The sequence below is a fragment of the Mus musculus genome, chromosome 13 (genome assembly GCF_000001635.26).
Source record: "Mus musculus strain C57BL/6J chromosome 13, GRCm38.p6 C57BL/6J".
NCBI classification, from domain to species: domain Eukaryota; kingdom Metazoa; phylum Chordata; class Mammalia; order Rodentia; family Muridae; genus Mus; species Mus musculus.
The window spans coordinates 82,614,935-82,629,633 of record NC_000079.6 but is presented as its reverse complement, the minus strand read 5'-3'; positions in this window follow the sequence as shown (position 1 = coordinate 82,629,633).

Below are 14,699 nucleotides of genomic sequence, written 5' to 3'. Positions count from 1 at the left end.
AAAAAAAAAAAACCCAGGATAGCGAAAACTATTCTCAACAATAAAAGAACTTCTGGGGTTATCACCATCCCTGACCCCAAGCTGTACTACAGAGGAACTAGAAAAAAATTGCATGGAATTAGTACAGTGACAGGCAGGTAGATCAGTGGAAAAGAATTGAAGGCCCAGAAATGAACCCACACACCTATGGTCACTTGATCTTTGACAAAGAAGCTAAAACCATCCAGTGGAAAAAAGACAGCATTTTCAACAAATAGTGCTGGCTCAACTGACGGTTATCATGTAGAAGGCAAATCTTTATCCCCTGTACAAAGGCAAATTCTTATCCCCTGTACAAAGCTCAAGTCCAAGTGGATCACATAAAACCAGATACACTGAAACTAATAGAAGAGAAAGTGGGGAAGAGCCTTGAACATAATATACACAGGGGGAAAATTCCTTGTTGTAAGCTGGCCCGGGGCCCACTTGAACTGGGTACACCTGGGAGGCAGGCTGGGGCTGAAAAAGACTTAGATGACAAGAGATTAATGGAGATCAAGACAGGATTCTGTTCAACACCTGCCAGTTTACTAAGAGAGTGTGCTTATAAGGGGGGAAGGCCCATCCCCCCACCAGTCCATTCTTGGTGTCTGGAGCCAGCCTGTAGGCAATGAAGACAAGCAGGATAGGATGTTCTTCCCAAATATCTCTGGGGCCTCTCAGCAGGTAGCAGGAGAGCAGTGGAAGTTGACAGAACAATTGAGCCATCTAGGTCTGAAGGCTCCACCCTAGGTAATCTCCTTCTTAGTGGCAGCAAGGTCAAAGTCTGGATCAGCCTGCTTCAGGCTGGGGGAGCCTACAACACCTGAACAGAATAACAATGGCTTGTGATGTAAGATCAAGTATCAACAAATGGGACCTCATAAAATTGCAAAGCTTCTGTAAGGCAAAGGACACTGTCAAGAAGACTAAAAGGCCACCATCAGATTGGGAAAAGAGCTTCACCAATCCTACATCTAATAGAGGGCTAATATTCAATATACACAAAGAACTCAAGAAGTTAGACTCCAGAGAAACAAATAACTCTATTAAAAATGGGGTACATAGCTAAACAAAGAATTTTCAACTGAGGAATGCCGAATGGCTGAGAAGCATCTAAAAAAACGTTCAACATCCTTAGTCATTAGGGAAATGCAAGCCTGAGATTCTATCTCACACCAGTCAGAATGGCTAAGATCAAAAACTCAGGTGACAACAGATGCTGGCAAGGATGTGGAGAAAGAGGAACGCTCCTCCCTTTATTCATTCTTATGAAGCCCAGGCAGCCAATGGTCAGTGTTCAAACTTCACTTCCAAGTATCAGTAAATCATCAAAAGATATACCATAGTCATGACACTCCGAAAGTCCAAAAGTCTTCCTTGAAACTCCAGATTCTAAAAGCATATTAACTTCAGGAACCATATTTTTAACTATTTTTTCCCCCCAGAGAGGATATATTGTATAATAAGCATTCTCTTTTCTTACCAAGCAATGACATCAGCACTTTCATTTCAGCTACAGTTTGTGGCCTCCTCTTTCTTTGGTAGTCAAGTATTTAATCCTCATAACAATGGTCAATCAGTCATGAATCTTACCATTTAGGGAAATCGTTCATTTATATTTTTTTTCTGAATTATTTCATGAGTGGTCCTAACAGAATGAATATTTCTATCAATATGCTACTTTGTAATAGTTGTTATGCTATGGATAAACAAATGTGTTATCTGGTCTTGCTTAAAGTGGCTGGAGATTTGTCTCAGTGATTAAGAGCACTGACTGCTCTTCCAGAAGACTTGGGTTCAATTCACAACGTCCACATGGCAGCTCAAAGTGGTTTGTAACTCCAGTATCTGATACCTTTACACAGACATACAAGCAGGCAAAACATCAGTGCACACAAAAAGTAAATTATTTTTAAATAAAACTTTAGAATTCAGCATTAGCAAAATAGAAACAATAGCATGCTTGTTACATGAGGTATATGTGAAGGGTAAATAAGATAACTTAGACAAAATTCTTTAAATTTAAGTAAACTACTTCATCTCAATTTCTTTTATTTCTCTTTATATTAGTCTTTCTACAGTGAAAATTGGTTGATTGATTTCTTCATGAATTTTCAATGTTTATCCAAGTTGCAGCATCTCTGGTTCAAATTCATCAACTGAGCATTTGCCTCTTGGTCAATCATCTCCATGTCCTGGTACATTTCTTCCCATCAATGTGTCACTAACACAAACTTGAAGTACTTGCTTCCTTTCTCCAAGGTGTTCTGACAATCATAGAAGTCATATCTGTGGCTATTTATAACAACAATACATCTCTCAGTGTGTAGTACAGCTTTAAATTTACTCTGCAAGAACTCATAGTAATCTCTGTTACTAGTGTAGGCTCTTGAAGACCTTCTATCTCCTACCATCTAGTGTATCAGCTTAAATGTATGATTACTACCTATTGGACTATAAAGTATTTATCTTAGGAATACATTCCAGCACACTCATTGCTCAGTACTTAAAGCCACAAGGGCTCAGTAAGCTTTCACTGGTCACCTCACTTTTTCACAATATAAAATAAAGTAGTCTAGTGATCATCTAAACAATTATTTTATTGTTATGGTTATTTTAAGAGATATTGAACTATAATTTTAAACACATGATTTTAGCATTAAATAAAGATTCAGATAAATATTTATGAACATAAATATAAAAATTCTGAGCCTTATCTTCTATTAAAATATAGTAACACATATTTACATTTTTAAAACTGGTGTGAAAATTAAAACATTAAAACTTCATTGTTTTTCTTATTTTTTATTGAGTAAAAGGGTTAAAACATGGTTTATTTTTAACAATTACATTTAGTAATCAAAATCAACTTCATCAGAAGCTATAATAAATCCCTAACACTATTTGACTCATAGTAAGTACTCAGTAAATATTTGTTAACTTAGTTTACTGAAAGGTTTTGAAAATATTCAAAGTACATGCATAAAAACATTCATAGTTTGAACATTACCTTTTATTACAAATGTTAGGTATCTGATTAGCTTTTTCTAGTCCATTTTTTAATTATATGACTAATTATATTTTAAATTTTGTTATTATGAGTACAGGCTAAAGTAACCCATAGAGAGCAATCACTAAACTCTAGCACTGGCATTAAAATTTGTCCCCCAAAGTAACATTAAAATCTATTTAATATTATTCGAATTCTACAGTTATAAATTTTGTCACACAATAAAATAACAAATTGCATTGGAATCTGGAGTAAAGTATAACAAAAATATGTAAATACATAATTATGTCTATTGTATAATACAGAAATTAAACTGAAAGAATAATTTCCTTTCTAAGAAATGAATATAAATTGGAGACCCTACAACCAAATTTAATGTGACTAATTGAGCTGCTGATTAGCTTTAAAATACTGCATATTTTTATCATTCATCCATTTATCTATCTACTGTATTTGTGTGTGATCAGCCTTTCTATTTGCTCCACTGTACAGTTTGAAGGATTAATTCTAAGACTTCGATACCAAAGTGTGGACTACTCTAAGCTCTTATTTTAAACTATATATATATATTTTTCTATCCTCAGCTTCTTCCAGCCTTCCCCTAATTAAACCACAGGGGTTTCTGTCTTCCGACACTTTCAGCTGGTTGTTGGGCCTCACGGAGGGCTTCCATGCTAGGCTCCTGTTTGTAAGCACACCATAGCATCAATAATAGTGTAAGTCAGGCCTTGGAGCCTCCCATTGAGCTGGATCCCAATTTGGGCCATCACTGAACCTCCTTTCCCCCAGTCTCTTCTCCATTTTTTGTCTCTGTGGTTCTTTTAGACAGGAACAATTCTGGGTCAAAGTTTTTCACTGTGGGATGGCAACCCCATCCCTCCACTTGATGACCTGTCTTTCTATTAGGGATGGACTCTACAAGTTCCCTTTCCCCACTGATGGAAATTTCATCTAAGGTTCCTCACTTTGAGTCCTGAGAGTCTCTCACCTCCCAGGTCTATGGTACATTCTAGAGTGTCAGCCTACCTCCTACTTCCTGAGATTGCCCATTTTCGTTCTTTCTGCTGGCCCTCAGGGCTTCAGTCATGTTCTCCTCCCCCAATACCTGATTATGTTCCCCTTTTCCCCTCCCTGTCTGCTCTTCCACCCTGAGCCCTCCCTCCCACTGCTCCCTGTGATTGCTTTCTTCTCTTACCCAAGTGGAATTGAGGCATCCTCATTTGAGCCCTTCTGCTTATTAAACTTATTGAGTTCTGTGAATTGTATCCTGAGTAATCTGTACTTTTTTTTTTTTTTTTAGCTAATATCCACTTATTTGAGAGTATCCATCATGTATGTCCTTTGGCATCTGAGTTACCTCACTGTGGATGATATTTTCTCTTTCCATCCATTTGCCTGTACAACTCATGATGTCCTTGTCCTTGTTCTTAATAGATGAATAGTATTCCATTGTGTAAATGAACCACATTTTAAAAATTCATTCTTCTGTTGTGGGATATCTACTTGTTTCCAGCTTCTGGCTATCACAAATAAGGCTGCTATGAACATAGTAAAATATGTGCCCCTGTGGAATGGTGGGGCATTTTTTGGGTATATGCCCAGTAATGGTATAGCTAGATCTTCAGGTAGATACATTTCCAATTTTTCAAGTATCTCCAGATTGATTTCCAGAGTGGTTGTACCAGTTTGCAATCCTAACAACAATGGAGGAGTGTTCCTCTTTCTCCATATCCTCGCAAACCTAAGATGTCACCTGAGTTTTTGATCTTAGCCATTCTGATTAGTGTAAGGTGGAATCTCAGGGTCATTTTAATATGCATTTCCCGGATGATGAAGAACTTTGAACATCTCTTAATTGCTTCTTGGCCATTCGAGATTCCTCTGCTGTGAATTCTCTGTTTAGTTCTATATCCATTTTTGATTGGGTTGTTTTATACTTTGGGGGTTAGCTTCTTGAGTTCTTTATATATTTTGGATAGTAACCCTGTATTGGATGTGGGGATAGTGAATATTTTTCCCCATCTGTAGTTTGCCAATTTGTCCTATTGACTCTGTCCTTTGCCTTACAGAAGCTTTCCACTTTCATGAGGTCCCATTTGTTAGTTCTTTATCTTTGAGCCTGAGCTACTGGAGTTCTTTTTAGGAAATTTCCCCCTGTGTTAATAAGTTTGAGGTTCTTTCCCACTTTTTCTTCTACGAGATTCTTGTTCCTTCATTTCCTATAGATAGCAACAATTTTGGTTCAAAAATTTTGAAGGTGGGTAGGAGGCTCAACCTCTCCACTGGGGACCTCTATCTCCTGGAGGTGGTCTCTTCAGGTTTCAACCTTCCATTTCCTCACTATAAGGTATTTCATCTAAGGTCATCTCCATTGAGTTCTGGGAGCCTCTCACAGCCCAGTTCCCTGGAACTTTCTGGAGGCTGCCCTGACTCCCAACCCTGAAACTGCATATTTCCATTAATTCCCCTAACCCTCTGGGCTTCTTTCCTGTTTTTCTCCCATACCTAATCCTGCCCCCTTTTCCCCTCTCCCTCCTGTCTTGCGCCCAGGTCCCTCCCTCCCTCTGTTTCCACCGATTATTTTGTTCCTGCTTCTAAATGGGATTGAAGTACCCTCACTTGGTTCCCATTTTCTTGTTAAACTTCGTATGGCCAGTTGGCTGTATCCTGGGTATTATGTAATTTTTGTATAATACCTATTCATCAGTAAGTACATACAACAACTGTCCTTTTAGGTCTGGATAACCTCGCTCAGGAAGATATTTTCTAGTTCCATCCATTTGCCTGCAAAATTCATGATGTCCTCCTTTTTAATAGCAGAATAATATTCAATTGTGTAAATGAACAGCATTTTCTGTATCCATTTTTCCTTTGATGGACATCTATCTGGGTTGTTTCCAGCTTTTGGCTATTATGAATAAGGTTTCTATGAACACAGCGGAGTATAAGGCTGCTATGAACATAGTGGAACATGTGTACTTGTGATATGGTGGAACATTTTTTTGGTATATGTCCAAGAACGGTACAGCTGGGTCTTCAGATATAACTATTTCCAGCTTTCTGATGAACCACTAGATTGATTAACAAAGTAGTGGTACAAGTTCATAATCCCACCAGAAATTGAGGTGTGTTCCTTTTTAGTCACATCCTCTTTCCAGAAAATGCTGTCTCTTCATTTTTTTTTTTTATTTCTTAACCATTCAAATTGGTGTAAGGTGGAATTTCACAGTCCTTTGATTTGCATTTCCTTGATGACTAAGGATGTTGAACATGTCTTGAAGTGTGTCTCGATCATGAGATATTCCTCTATTGAAAATTCTGTTTAGCTCTATATCCCCTCCCCTTTTTTAAAATTAAGTTATTTGGGTTTTTTTTTTTGAGTCTAAGATCCTGAGTTCTTTATATATGTTGACTATTAGCCCTCCATCAAATGTAGGGTCAGTGAAGATTTCTCAGTTTGTATATTGCTGTTTTGTCCTATTGACAGTGTTTTGCCTTACAGATGCTTTGCAGTCTCATGAGAACCCATTTGTCAATTGTTGATCTTATAGCCTAACAGATTAGTGTTCTGTTCAGGAAAATTTCCTTGGTCCCAAGGTATTTGAGGCTCTTTCTCACTTTCTCTTCTATTAAATTCGGAGTAGCTGATTTTATGTTAAGTCTTTGATCCACTTGGATCAATGCTTTGTAGAAGGTGATAAATATGGATCAATTTGCATTCTTCTACATGCAGACCACCAGTTAGACCAGCACAACTTATTGAAGTTGCTTTCTTTTTTCCACTGTATGTTTTTGGCTTCTTTGTCAAAAATCAAGTGTTCATAGGTGTACTGGTTTATTTCTTGGTCTTCAATTGTATTCTACTGTTTGTCTTGTCTGTCCCTGTACCAATACTGTGAGTATTTTATCACTGTTGCTTTGTATTACATCTTGAGTCAGGGATAGTGATTCCTCCAGAATTTATTTTTTTGTTGAGAGTTGTTTTCACTATCCTGAGTTTTTCGTTTTTCCATTTGAGAGTTGCTCTTTCCATGTCTGTGAAGAATTTTGTTGGAATTTTGATAGCGATTGCATTTAATCTGTAGACTAAAGAATCTTATTAGTATTGTCAAGATTGTTCCAGAGCAGGCATTTATTTATTTTCGTGCTCTCATTTCTCTGTGACTGAGTCATTTGCTTGCACTCCTTCTCCACTTCCATAATCTGGTTGATTTGGAGGAAGGGAAATCCTAGAGGAAGGGAAACATGACATTTTCTACTTTGAACTACCTTTTCTAGCTCCTCAGTGATCTAGTCTATCTTTTGCTCAGTCTTGGCCATATTTTTAGAGTAGCTCCATTTTCTGGGCTATTGTATTGTTTTGTTTGTTTCTGTTTTCATTTTCATGAAGTTGGTTTAAGGTTAGATTTAAAATCATAAGACACTATCATTTTTGGTATTTATCAATGAGTGATCCCAAACTGATAAAAGCAAACTAAGATAAAACAACTTAGTGTTCCTTATAAGATAAATCTTTGTGGCAGCTGCTCAGGATTATGTGAATATTGACTAGTAGTGTAATCTCTGAGTAACCTCAGGACACTCTGGACACGTTACTAGGAGACGGTTTTCTGTAATCTATTAATTGAAGGGTCCACTGGAGGTTGATAAGCCAGCAATGGCTGTACTGCAGCCTCATTTTCTCTCACTGAGAGTGTGCTCCATCCACTGAGTTCTTACCTTGCTGTCTCAAATTCTTAATTCTTTTGCTTTTTGCAGATGGCCATTTTTCTTTGTATTAAGTCCCAGATCACCTTACTCTTTTGAATAGATCCCCCACTTGAACCTTTCCCATGATAGAAGAGCATTGCTCATTTGGAATGAAACAAACAGCTTACTTTAAGAAAACAAAAGGTTGTTTCCTTTGTTTGCTTTGTCTATCAACACTAGGAGATTATTATTTTTTTAAAAAGAAGCAAGGGCTTACTCTCAGTGCATGCTATTTCTGAGTATGTGAGCTCTCAGCAGCCTTCCATGGTGTCAACCCATTATATACCTTTAAAAAAATATCTTGCTTCCATTAAACTTTAAGCTGTCAAGTATTACAAGGAAAAGATGCAATTTTTTTCACTGCAGGAAAGGTCTGATTTAGTAACAAGCTATATGCTAACCGAGCAGCAGAATCCACGTATAATGTTTCATTGACATGGAAAATATGCTGTTTTTTTTTTTTTATGTGTTTCAACCTTGTTTTTTCTTTAAAAAATATGAAGTCTGCTTTGCTTTCAAACATAGCAGACACTAAAAATTATATTACTCTTACATTTGTGGATACAAATCTCAGTATTCAAGTACACACAAAATGCAGTTGGTGTACACATCATCTGCATAGGAGACCGTTAAGAAAAAAATTTAGTTCACTCTACTGTCTAGCTTACATGTTTAATATTGATTTAATTAGTCATTTAATTCCAAACACCCTTATTATCTACTTGTTTGAAAAGGCTATTTACTTTCACTGCAATGCATATATTAAAACAAGGGACTAAATAGGAAGCCAGACTTGTGGCCTGGAGCTTTCTTGCTGAAGAAATGGTGTACTCCTCCCCCACTGTAGCTTGAACATCACAATGTCAAATATTCTGCACACATTCCCAAAGGAATCTGCAAGGCTAATTAGGGTGAGCTTCACCATAAAGAATACAGTTGTTAAAAGAGCTTCTGTACACATGAGAGTAATGAGCATGCTTTACTCACGCTGTGATTTGTTACTGCAATTTGCAGTCATATATCTCTTAGGAAATAACTCATATGTTGTTATTTATTGCATGTATGATTATTAATGATATATTAACAACTGCTGAAAGCAACTTATTTCACCTTAATAACTCATATACTTAGCTCAACATTTAAAGAGCCAGAGAGGAGTCAATATTTCTAGAGGGCTACTCTCTTTGTTTTGTTTTATTTTTATTCTCCAGGATAGTAAAACAATATACTTACAATAGTGTAAGAGAAATATTATTTAGTTTATTAAAAACAATTTTATTATCATGATGATAGAATAATGTTTTTTTAAAGTGGGTCAATTGCTATTTTTGAGTCATTTACAAATGTAGATGGCTTTTATAATCCAATGCCTGATGTTCCAAAAAATATTAAATTTTGTGGCAGATATTATTAGTGACTTAGGAAGGGGCAGGATCACATTGAGAGCGAATTTTTCAATTACTATTATTGGGAGAGATGTGTTGCTGCTCATCAAATTGAATCCAAATACAGAGTAATATAAATGCTTCAGATGCTGTGATGGCAATTTATCCTGCGTTAAATATTCTGGGGGGTTAAGCTACTGACTTAAGCATTATGTGTGAGGCACAGCACTACTCAGCGCTCATGGAAACTCAGCCCTGTGCTGCTTCCCTTCAGCACTGACAGATTGTTACCAATTAACTACTATCCAAATGTCTTCTGAAATCAGAACCTAGAAAGAAGAGAGGTTTTTGTTTCAGGAATTAGAAATACAGCACAGATTTTTAAAGTTTCATGAACCATAGAAGCAATAATTGGAGTGAATTCTAGAGTCTAAAATCCTGTTTTGGCTACCTAAATTCATGGGTACTGTATTGCATGCATAGCAGCAGAAATCTTTTCCAAAGATATAAATTGCATTATATGTGTGTGTTATATTTCCAGGGAGACAAAAGATCCTGCCTTTTAAAAAATTTAGAGATCTGAAGAAGGTATGGCTCTGTGTCAGGAATTTGCACAGATAGTGTTTTTTATTGGAAAATATAAAAAAAAACTAATGCAGCTTTGATGATCAGGAACAGCGATTGTTGTCACAAAGTGATACAATATGAAGAGACTGAACCTGTGTTGCTAATTACTCAGGCATATCAAATCATTTGTGGTAGATACTCATCTTCATGAAACATTAAGAACTGTATTTTCAAAGAATATTGTCAGAGCAATAAAGAAAGCTGGTCTTAAACACTGCTTTTGAAAAATACATGGCATTGCCTAATTTTCTTGTTGTGTTTATTTCTAAGTGCACTGAACCTAAAACAGTTAACTGGAGGCATTCAGCCTAACACTGGAGGAGTGTGACATCATTTGCAAATGCTAAGGATTAAGACAGTGTGTGTGTGTGTGTGTGTGTGTGTGTGTGTGCGCACGTGTAAACGCAATGAACCTCCAAACAAATAAATAAGCAAGCAATGTGGTTGTGTCTTCAGAACAGACTTTCTAGAAGGCTGTAGGGACAAGACTCAAGGGAAACAACATATCTGCATATCTAAGGAGAATGATAACAACATCAGAAGAAACAAGTGCATATCAGGATTGAAAAGGCTGCAGGAGTTTGCAAGCAGATGTCAAAAAGCATACAGGGAAATGTCATGAAAAGTATAACAAGCAGCTAAACTGGTTGCAGAGATTAGGGTGCTAAATATATGCATGATGAGCACACCACTCTGCTTCACAAGCAAGAAGTGGGAATGGAGCTTCGTAAATAATTCCTGCAGACAAACCTGGGGTTAAATATCAGCAGGCAGAAGAGCAAATGCATTTCTACTTCTTGCCTCAAAGTACCTGGTCCTGCAAGGCTGACAGATGAAAAGCACGGAGTTATAGTAAGTAGAAATAGTAAAATATGTCAGTTTTATAAAGGAAATATAGGTAGAGATCTAGAAAATTTTGTGGAAGTCGCTAATTTTCAAAACCACACTTCAGTAATTAATACAAATAGGAATCAGAGTTCCAAATTAAAGAAATGAATTCATGTCCATTACAAAAATCTTTTCACGTGAATAAGATTTCTAAGCCTAGCCTAAAGAATCCTTCAGACAATTTTTTTGAGATATCTAAATTCTGATTCCAATAAAAATTATGGTCACATGATGTAGCAGTTAATAATCTATAAGGTTTTGAGGCGTACATTATTGAGACAGCTACTGTTAGCATAATATTTACCTTAAAATCTTATCGGGAATAAGATCAAAGCAAATTCCTACTTTCTACTTTTGTGAGATCATACTCAAATAAGCTCACTATTCCACAAAATATATAGTCTTTTACAAGTTGTATAATAAAACTGAGATTACTGAAATATTTGCTTATGAAAAATAATTTGAGAAATTATAAATCACCAGCTCTTCACATTTATTTCTTTTAGTGATACACTGAAATTTGAAGACACCAGAAAGCCTGTCAACAGTCATATCTTGCTGACTTGCTAGCTATTCTGCATATTCAAGATATTTGGCCTCCTCTTCCCTAACTTTGTCTATTGTTAACCTAAGCTCCACAGCTGGGTAATTAGGTTGTTCTTAAACAGATTTTTCTAATACATCATTTCCTCAACTGTGTTTATGAGTTTTTTAAATATGTGAACTACTTTTCACCGTCCCATCTCTGTGGGTCATCTGGTCACCTTGCTTCCTCTGACTGTATCTTGTCATGGCTTTGCCTTTGCACTTTTGTTATCCTGAGGAATACCATTCAATAAATGTGATTTTATAATCCCCTCAAACACATATTTTTTTTAATTTAGTAACTTGTAACTCAGAGTGTTAAAAAACTAAAATAAATTTACAATGTAAAAATATTTATCCAGTAAAATATGTTATACACTTACATATACACACACACACATGTGTGCATGCACATGTATACAATGTATACACATAGATATGTCTCTATCTCCCTTGAGGCTTTTTGTTACCTTTCTATGAAACTAGCTCTCTAAAACATCAAAATTCCATTCTATTCTTCATAAATTTCATGACTGTCTCCTGTAATCTTTAAAAGAATGGGTGGGTGGGTGTGGGAGCACCCTCATAGAGTCCGGGGGAGACAAGAGGTGATAGGGAGTTTGTGGAGGGGAAACTTGGAAGGGGGAATAACAATTTAAATAAAAATAAATAAAATAACCAGTAAAAATGGAAAAAAAGAAACTAATTTTGTTTATTCAGTATGTTTTTGACTCTGATCACAACATCATTCTTAACCATACTTCACTGAGTAGTTTTAGAATATATGGTTTATACTGTAGAAATAAAATAATCCACATACAATCTCTTTTCTCAATGAGTGCATAGATTGGTCGATCATTTTCAAACAGCAAACACCATGGTAGCTCTTCTTTTAACTTAATTGTATATTTATTCATCATATTTTCCTTTTCTGAAGGGCCATATTTTTGGCTCAAGCCTACTCAGATCTTAACAGTTCTTCAAAGCCCATTTATTGCCTCATCTATTATTTGGCAAGAGACTACAGCTGCCAGGCTACTTTTAAGACTTCTATAGAACTTTTCAGTGGAACAATCGATAGTTTGCTACCCTCCTAATATTAATATTTGTCTACATTAATAGATGCTAATTTTATTTAAAAGTGAAAAGCTACTAAGTATAGCTAGAATTCTGTTTCTGAACATGTCACAGAGAGGATAATGACCAATAAGAAGCATCATGGAACACATTAAGGAAACTTGACCCAGATGCTCTATGGGAAAAAGAATTTCATCTCCCTTATTCAGATATAATTCTTAACAGACTTACTGTTACTTAACACTAAATTTGGCCATTAAAAAATTCCTGTCTTCCCTACAAGGCATTTATTTTGTGACAACCATTTATGCTATATAGGTGAAGGTGCAAAGACAAATGATAAATGGTCTTTGTCTTCTGGAATGGGGTGGTAAATATAAACAAGCAAACGGCAATTGGTTCAGTTCAATGAACGTAGCATTTTGGTAGAGACAGTACTTGGATAATATATGAAAACATATTGGAAGGCTATCAATTTAAACACTTGGGATGAAGACTTATGTGCTAAGCCCTCAAGTATCCAGAGATAGTTTGTAATGGTTTATAATACAGAGGTGGCTTGACTGCTAAGCAGCCCTTGCAAATGATTGGCAATCAGTATCCAGCACCCTAGTTGGCCATTCACAACCACCATACCCATAACTCCACCCACTCAGTTTCACATGCTGCCTTCTGGCACTGTGTAAATGAGCACATGCAGTAATATACACACACATAAACAAACAAAGTGAAGTTGTGTTTTAATTTAATGGTAAATAGAGCTGTGAGTGGGGAAGATATGTGGCACGGGTGAAATAAAGAACTGTTTGTTGTTTGGTTGGTTGGTTGGTTGGTTGGTTGGTTGGTTGGTTGGTTTTTGTTTTTTCCAGACAGGGTTTCTCTGTATATTCCTGGCTGTCCTGGAACTCACTTTGTAGACCAGGCTTGTCTCGTACTCAGAAATCCGCCTGCCTCTGCCTCCTAAGTGCTGGGATTAAAGGCGTGTGCCACCACCGCCCAGCAAAGAACTGTTTTTTTAATGTAATGTCCAAGAATTTGAACTTTAAAATTATTGAATATTTTTTAAAAGAATACCAAAATGATGTTTGATTTCAGACCACACCAATCTTTTTGAGTTTCATAGGATTTTGAAAAGAAGAATATTATATAGAAAACTCTTGCAAAACCAAATGACATAATAACATGCCCAGATCAAGAAAACATGTAAGTGGAAGTATCAAAGTATCTATTAGAATTCACAATGGGTGCTGTTAAGGTACAAGGTAAAATCAGATACAATTTGTGATAGAACAGGAACATCACATAAGAGAAGTAAGATACTTGGAAGAAGTATAGTGAAGTTTTTAAGAAAGAGAAAACTCATTTGCTCAGGATTATTTTGAAGTGATATTGGATAGTTTTTATTTAAAATTTATTGTTTATTAACATTATTTTTATTTACTTTAAAATAATTATATATTATTAAGCCATTATGCCTAATCATTTAACATTAGGATAAAAGTCTAGAGAGAATTTCAAAAGCATTGGTATGGATATGATAGTGAAGCCAAATGAAGGGGAAACCTTGGGGTAAAAAATTCACAGGAAGGCATAGACTTTTTCCAAACTATAAAATCACATAATTAGAAATCATAATGTGGTGGTTTAAATAAGTTTTGCCCTTGATAAAGATCACGGTTAGGAAGTGTGACCTTGTGGGTTTAGATGTGGCCTTTTTGGAAGAAGTACTTCACAGTGGGGGTAGGCTTTCAGGCTTTCAGGGCCTATGCTCTAGTTCCCCCAAGTGTGGGAGGATTTTTCCTGGTTGCCTGTGCAAAGACAAGTCTCTTCTTGGTTGCTTTCAAATTAAGATTTAGAACTCTGCTCATTCACCAACATGTCTGCCTGCATGACGCCTGCTTCCCACCATGATCATAACCCCTGAAACGCTGAGCCAACCCCAAATAAATGTTGTCATTTATAAGAGTTGCTTTGGTCATAGTGTCTTTTCACAACAGTAAAACCCTATCTAAAACAAAGACACATGTTATATGGACAAGGGACTTGAAGGCTAAAAGCAAAAGAAGCTATTGTGTTTCTTTTGTCAAAACCACCCGAACTTCTATCAAAGTACAGAAACATTCTGAGCATTGTGAGGGGGAACTAAGAATGCCAGAGATGTGAAGGAAATTAGGAATAATATTAAGATATCATTTACTTCTTAAATGATATTAAGAAATAAAAAAAAAACTCAAAATGTGCAGAGGAGTAAATGTTAAATGTTGGAGATGCATTGGGCGTTGTAATACCTAAAGTAGTAAAAAAATAAATAAAAATCTAAGATAAATTTTGGGTGACTAATAAAATCTGAACACTTT